The sequence below is a fragment of the Nicotiana tabacum genome, chromosome 21 (assembly GCF_000715075.1).
Source record: "Nicotiana tabacum cultivar K326 chromosome 21, ASM71507v2, whole genome shotgun sequence".
Classification (NCBI taxonomy): Eukaryota; Viridiplantae; Streptophyta; class Magnoliopsida; order Solanales; family Solanaceae; genus Nicotiana; species Nicotiana tabacum.
Genome location: NC_134100.1, coordinates 18,165,560 through 18,174,301, shown reverse-complemented (window position 1 = coordinate 18,174,301; position 8,742 = coordinate 18,165,560).

The following is an 8,742-nucleotide window of genomic DNA, read 5'->3' as shown; positions in this document are numbered from 1 at the left end:
GGAGAGATAAAATGAGGGTTTTAAGGCCTTGGAACACGACTTCAAGTTTTAAAACAGAAGATGACCCTTTGGGTCATCACATTCTCCATCTCTAAAATAATCATTCGTCCTCGAACGGATATAGAAAAATACCCGAGCTAGTGAAAATATGGGGATATCTGCTCCGCATATCGGACTCGGACTCCCAGGTAGCTGCCTCCACAGGCTACCCTCTCCACTACATACGAACCGAAGAATAACTCTTTGATCTCAACTGACGAACCTGCCGGTCTAGAATAGCTACCGGCTCCTCTTCGTAGGTCAAGTCCTTGTCCAACTGGACAGTGCTGAAGTTCAACACGTGGGATGGATCACCGTGATACTTTCGGAGCATAGACACATGGAATACCAGATGGACTGCTGATAAACTGAGTGGCAATGCCTCATTAGCCACCTCACCCACTCTCCGAAGAATCTCAAAAGGCCCAATAAACCTACGGCTTAACTTGCCCTTCTTCCCAAATTGCATCACACCCTTCATGGGTGACACCCGAAGCAACACTCTCTTTCCGACCATAAATGCCATGTCATGAACCTTACAATCGGCATAACTCTTTTGCTTGGACTGCACTGTACGAAGTCTATCTTGTATGATCTTATCCTTATCCAAGGCATCCTACACTAAATCTGTACCCAACAACCGAGCCTCTCCCAGCTCAAACCACCCAACAGGCGATCAACACCGTCTACCATATAATGCCTTATAGGGAGTCATATGGATGCTCGACTAATAACTGTTGCTGTAGGCAAACTCTGTTAATGGCAAGAACTGATCCCAAGAACCTCCAAAGTCAATAACACAGGCACGAAGCATATCCTCCAAGATTTGAATAGTACGCTCAGACTGTCTGTCTGTTTGAGGCTGAAATGATGTGCTCAACTCGACCCGCATACCCAACTCACGCTCTACTGCCCTCTAGAAATGCGAGGTTAACTATGTACCTCGATTAGAAATGATAGACACGGTCACACCATGAAAGCGAATGATCTCACGGATATAAAGCTCTGCCAATATCCGAAGAATAGAAAACTGCCACAGGAATGAAATGTACTGACTTGGTCAGCCTATCCACAATAACCCATACTGCATCGGACTTTCTCTGAGTGAGTTGGAGTCCAACAATGAAATCCATAATGATATGCTCCCACTTCCACTCAGAAATCTCAATCTTCTGAAGCAAACCATCAGGTCTCTCATGCTCTTACTTTATTTGCTGATAATTTAAACACCGAGCTACATATGCTAAAATATCCTTCTTCATCCTCCTCTACCAATAATGTTGCTACGAGTCCTGATATATTTTATCGGTGCCCAAATGAATAGAATACCGGGAACTATGGGTCTCCTCTAGAATCATGTCCCAAAGCTCATCCACATTAGGCACACAAACACGACTCTGCATCCTCAAAACTCCATCATCTCCAACTGTAACCTTCTTGGCATCTCCGCGCCGTACTGTGTCCCTAAGGACAAGCAAATGATGATGATCATACTTCCGCTCCCTAATATGCTCAAATAAGGAAGATCGAGCGATTGTGCAAGCTAAAACACATCTGGGCTAAGAAACATCTAGCATCACGAACTGATTGGCCAAAGCCTGAACATCTAATGCAAGTGGTCTCTCATCGACCGAAATATACACAAGGCTGTCCATACTGACTGACTTCCTACTCAAAGCATCAGCCACCACATTGGCCTTCCCAGGATGATACAAGATGGTGATATCATAGTCTTTCAATAGCTCCAACCACCTTCTTTGCCTTAAATTGAGCTCCTTTTTTTGAACAAATACTACAAGCTCTTATGATTCGTGAACACCTCATACGACACACTAAATAAATAGTGCCTCCAGATCTTCAGTTCGTGAACAATGGCTACTAGCTCCAAGTCATGAACTGGATAATTCTTCTCATGAATCTTCAACTGCCGCAAAGCATATGCAATAACTTTGCCATTCTGCGTCAACACCACACCAAGTCTAATACGAGATGCGTCATAATATACTGTATAGGGCCCTGAAACTGTGGGCAACACCAATATCGGCGCCATAGTCAAAGCTGTCTTGAGCTTTTGAAAGCTCACCTCATACTCGTCCAACCACTTGAATGTGGCATCCTTCTGGGTCAACCTAGTCATTAGGGCTGCTATAGATGAAAACTCCTCCACAAACCGACAGTAATAATCCGTCAAACCCAAGAAACTCCAGATCTCTATAGCTGATGTGGGTCTAGGCCGATCCTTGACTGCTTCAATCTTCTTAGGATCCACCTGAATACCCTCTGTTGATACAACGTGACCCAAGAAAGCAACTGCACTCAACCAAAACTCACATTTCGATAACTTAGAATATAATTGGTTGTCCCTCAGAGTCTGGAGAATGATCTGAAGATGCTGCTCATGCTCCTCTCGACTGCGAGAGTAGATCAAGATATCATCAATAAAAGTAATCATGAAGGAATCCAGATAGGGCTTGAACACCCGGTTCATCAAATCCATAAATGCTGCTGGTGCATTTGTCAAGCCAAATGACATCATTAGGAACTCATAATGCCCATATCGAGTTCGAAAAGCTGTCTTAGGGACATCGGATGCCCTAATCCTCAACTGATGGTAGCCAGACCTCAAATCGATCTTTGAAAACATATTAGCACCCTAAAGCTGATCAAATAAGTCATCAATTCTCGGCAATGGATACTTGTTCTTAATGGTGACTTTGTTCAACTACCGATAATCTATGCACATCCTTATCGACCCATCCTTCTTCTTTACAAACAACACCAGCGCACCCCAAGGCAAGATGCTAAGTCTAATAAAGCCCTTATCAAGCAAATCTTGCAATTGCTCCTTCAATTCTTTCAACTCTGGCGGGGCCATACGGTACGACAGAATAGAAATGGGCTAAGTACCCGTAGCCAAATAAATGCAAAAGTCGATATCCCTGTCGGGTGGCATCCCCGGTAGGTCTACAGGAAATAACTCAGGAAACTCTCGAACGACTAGTATAAAATCCATGGAAGAAGCCTCCGAAATAGAATCATGAACATAAGCCAAATAAGCCAAGCACCCCTTCTCGACCATACGTCAAGCCTTCATATAAAAGACAACCCTACTGGTAGAATGACCAGGAGTCCCTCCCCACTCTAATCGAGGAAACCCTGGCAAGGCTAAGGTCACGATCTTAGCGTGGCAATCCAATATAGCATGTAAGGTGAAAGCCAATCCATCCCCAAAATGTCATCAAAATAAACCATATCGAGAAGTAGGAGATCTACGCTAGTCTCAATACCCCTAATAATAACCACACACGAATGATAGACATGATCTACAACAATAGAATCCCCCACCGGTATGGACACATATACGGGAGCACTTAAAAAATCACAAGGCACAACCAAATATGAAGCAAAATAAGAAGACACATAGGTGTATGTAGACCCTGGATCAAATAGAATGAAACATCTCTAGTGCAAACCAAAAAAATACCTGTGATGACAGTATCGGAGGACCCAGCCTCAGGCCTGGCTGGGAAAGCATAACATCGGGGCTAGGCCTTACCACTCTGAACCATATCCCTAGGACGACCTCTTGCTGGCTAGCCTTCACCTTTAATGTCCTAACCCCTACCTCTAGCTGGCTGAGCAGGCAGTGCCGAGATCATGGCATGAGAACCCTACTGATGTGGCTGAACACCCACCAATCTCAGACAGGTCCTCCAGATATGTCCATACTCACTACACTTAAAACATCCATCCTGATACTGCGGCTGAGAAAGCTGAGACTGACCTTGATGAGCCGGCCGACTGCGATGATAACACTGAAGAGAAGGTGCTCTGATAGGATCTGGCGGTGCACTATAAGCTGGTTGCCCTGAAGGAGATACATAAGGACCACGACCCCTAAAGCTCTATGGGATGTCTGAAGTGCTAAGTGAAACGGCCTGGGAGGATGGCCCTTACCAAAAGTGCCACGGCCTCCAAATGAGGCCCCACTAAATCCACCGATGTGATGAGGCCTCTTGTCATACCCTTGACTACTCCCCTAAGCTAGAACCATCTCAACTCATCTGGCTACATTGGCTGCATCTTGGAAAGAAATCTCACTCCCTGACTCCTTAGCCATCTGCAATTTGATTAGCTGAGCAAGTCCCTCTCTCTCTCTCTCTCTCTCTCTCTCTCTCGGTAGGAAGTATAAGAAGAGCATGACGGGCTAGATAAAAAATCTAGTCTCGTACTGAGTGACGGTCATAGAACCCTACTGAAGGCACTCGAATTGCCTCCGTTAGTCCTCTCTTTGAGTGATAGGAAGATACTTCTTCAAAAATAGCTGAGAGAACTGGTCCCAAGTGAGAATTAGTGACCTAGATGGTCTGGCCAAACAATAATCCCTCCACCATTTCTTGGTGGAACCTGACAGACGAAAGGTAGCAAAGTCGACCCCATTGGTCTCCACTATCCCCATGTTCCGTAACACCTCGTGACAACTGTCCAGATAGTCCTGGGGATCCTCTGAAGATGTGACGCCATAGGTAGTGGTGAAAATCTTGGTTAACCTATCCAAATTCCACAAGGCCTCAGAAGACATAACTGATCCATCGCCGGTCTGTGCTACAACACCCGGCAAAACTACCCCAACTAGCTGAGCTGCTGGAGTCTGAATCTAGGGAGTCATCTGCTCCGAAGTGTGAGTAGCGGGAGTCTATGATCCTCCCCCAGCCCAAGAGATAGCTAGTGCTACAGGGAATGTATCGGCATGAGTAACACTCTCCATAAGGCCTACTAGATGGACCAAAGCATCATGAAGTACCGGGGTAGCTATGAACTCCTCTGGAACCTGAGCTGGCCCTGCTAGAATGGTTTGGGCCGGAGCCTCCTCAACAAACTCTACCTGAGGCTCCGCCGCTGGTACTGCTGCTCGAGCTCTGGGCTGAGACCTGCACTTGCCTTGGCCTCTAGCATGGCCTCAGCCTCGTTTTCTGCCCCTTGAAGGAGCTGTAACTAGGGGCTCGGGCTGCTGATCAACTGATGAAGCAGTACGCCTTCTCGCCATCTGCGAAGGAACATAGTAGAGAGTTCAATTAGCATTGAGAGATCAAATCGCACAATATAGAAGAATAGAAGTGAAATTGTTCCTAACTCTATAGCCTCTAGGGTATAAGCACAGACGTCTCCGCACCGATCCCTCAGACTCTACTAAGCTTGTTTATCAATTGTGAGACCTAGGCAACCTAGTGCTCTAATACCAACGTGTCACGACCCGAATTTTCCATCGTTGGGACCATGATGGTGACGTTAGAGTTATATTCACCTTTATCCTTTAAATTTTTGTAATTAAAAAATTAACAAAACTAAATCAATGAAAATAAAAGCAGAAGTTCATAATTAACTGATTATCCTTATACTATTAACAAAACCGAAATTGTTACCACCCAGAAACTAGTGTCACAACCCACGAACATACTAAGAATATCTACAAGTATTGATTTGAAAGAAAAGCACATCTGTCTCGAAAGAAAATAAAACAGGAATATAGAATATAGGAGGAGACGCCAGGGCCTGCAGACGCCTGCAAGACTACCTTGGGTCTCCCAGATGACTGCCTGCAACCGACCTCTTGATCAGCCACAACCAACTCAAATATCTGCATAGAAAGTGCAGAGTGCAGTATCAGTACAACCGACCCCATGCATTGGTAAGTGTCGAGCCTAACCTCGACGAGGTAATGACGAGGCTAAGGTGGGGCATTTGCAATATAACCTGCATACAGTTGATAATAAAGCAAAAAGAAGTACGGAACGAAATGGAACAATAATTTGCAGTAAAATAAATACGGAACTCAATTATCTTGCCAGTACTAAGCTATAACCAATCCTTAAGAGAGTTACAATGCTACAGAATAGAATCACAGCAGAGGAGAAATACATAAACAACAAAAATGATGAGGCGCACATCCCAATACCACCATATAATCAATAACAATATGAACATTCACCCTTATTACTCCTTGTTGCGGCATGCAACCCGATCCCACCAGTCCACCCTTATTACTCCTCAATATATGCCACCTTATTCCTCCTGTTGCGACGTGCAACCCGATTCCACCTGTCCACCCTTATTACTCCTTGTTGCGGAACGTAACCCAATCCCACCAGACAATCACATTTCACCCTTATTCCTCCTATTGCGACGTGCAATCCAATCCCACCATATCAGTACCAATCACAAAATATGAATAGAAATTTCACAATTTAGCTCAAAAACCCTCCACATATTTACACCTCAAACTAAGTCAAACAGAAGACTATACAATTATGAAACCTCACTCCGTTATTACTACACAGTGAGACCAACCAAAATATACTGCGAAACACTGGTAAACCAGCTTAAACCAATAGCGTAACACAATGAAACTACGAAATAACTAATACCTTCAATAAAGAAAACAATAGCTAACATGAAGCAATTATACATGGAAGCATCAATAAGCATGGAATAGTTAAGATAAGAAAATAATATATTGGGAATGGGGAAGAGAACATGCTAAACAAATAATTTGACAGCGTATAGGTACTCATCACCACACCTATACGCCACTCACATGGAATTTCACATAGCAATCAAGTCGGGGATCCCTAACCCCTCGATTCAAATTTAGACCAAACACTTACCTCAATCCAACGGGCAATTCAAGCTCAATTATCGCTTTACCTCTTGATTCCACCTCCAATCCACTCGTACCTAGTCATAATTAACTTAATAACATCAATTATTACTAAAGAAATCAATTCTAATGCATACCTATAGGTTTCCCAATATTTTTCCCAAAACATCAAAAACCGACCCCAAGCCTACTTGGTTAAAACTCGAGGTTCGGACCAAAACCCATTCACCCACGAGCCCAAATATACAATTGGTTTTGGAATCCAACCTCAATTTGAGGTCTAAATCCCCAAATTTTGAAATTCCTAAGTTCAACCCGAAAATCCCCAATTCCGCCATGAAAAACCTTAGATTCTAGGATGACATCTTGCAAAAAGAAGTAAAAGATTGAAAGAAATGAGTTAAGAATCATTAACAATGATTTGGGGAAGAACTATCCTTTGGAAATTCGCCTCTTGAGTTTAGGTTTTGAAAAATGGGAGAATGAATAAAAAATCCCGTCTAAGTCCAAACATACCAGCTGCAGTTGTCGCATTTGCGAAGCTCGCAAATGCGAAGTTCTCCACACCTCTGTTGCCTTCGCAATTGCGAAGGTAATGATTGCAATTGCGAACAGGGACCTCCGCAAATGCGACAAAATGATCGCATTTGCGATCACTGCCCCTCCCCACTTCACTTTGCAAATGCAAAGAAATCTTTGCAAATGCGAAGACTGCATGGTCCAGCTTTTAATCACAATTGTGATTAAAGCCTCGCAAATGTGGAACCTGCAGGGTTTGCAATTGCGATGCCTGACCTCGCAAATGCGAGATCAGAGGCCTGCAACAAGTTCAGCAATACCAGCAATTTTTTTCTAAGTTCCAAAACACTCAGTAGCCTATCCTAAATTCACCCGAGTCCTCGGGGCTCCAAACCAAATATGCACAGAAGTCTTAAAACTTCATACAAACTTACTCATGCGATCAAATCGCCAAAATAATACCTAGAACTATGAATTTAGCACAAAATTGCATGAAAGTTTCAAGATAGTTTCAAAACTTCTATTTTCTCAACCAAAGGTCCGAATCATGTCAAATCAATTCCGTTTTTCACCAAATTTCATAGACACGACTTAAATATTATGTTAAACATGTACCAGGCTCTGGAACTAAAATACTGGCCCGATACCAACAAGATCAAACATTAATCAATTTCTTTAAATCATTGGATTTTCAGTATTACATTTTTCATCAAAAATTTATTTCTCGGGCATAGGACCTCGGAATTCGATTCCGGGTATACGCCCAGGTTCCATATATTACTACAGACCTATTGGGAATGTCAAATCATAGGTTCGAGTCTATTAATCCAAAACGTTGACCGAAATCAACAAAAATTTACTTTTTAGGGAAAAAAATGATTATTTCATAAATTTTCCAAATAAAGGCTTTCCGAAATTAGGTCTGGATTGTGCACGTAAATCGAAGTGAGATAAAATAAGATTTTTAAGGCCTTAGAACACAAATTTGAATTTTAAAACAGAAGATGAGCCTTTGGGTCATCACAAAGAGAGAGACCAATAGTAAGCCTAAGCAGATCGACAAAGCTAATTATGATAGGAGCTACAAGTGTAGCAAGATAGACCACATGGTCAAAGACTGCACAATGTGAGAAATTGAGTGGATGAAATAATGATCTGAAAAGGAAAAACGGGAGAAGATGAGAGAAAAGGGTTCCAACAAAGGAAAAAATAGGTAAATAATTCACTGAAGTAATGAAGCATACCTTTTAGCAGCATATGAGGATAGTGGAAGTGATAAAGAGGAAGAAAATAAGGATGAAGCCATAAGTCTCTATGCTCTAATTGATGAACATCAGGTAGTAGAGACAGAGCCTCCAGTGCAGCTTAGGATATGCATTGGAAGACCTCCTCTATTGATGGACATCAATATGATGAATGGAAGATGCGTATGAAAACATTCCTTCAGGCCACTGACTTTAACCTATGGGTAATTTTCAGTCATGGACCAATCATCCCTACTAAAATGGATGGTGAAGATAACAAGT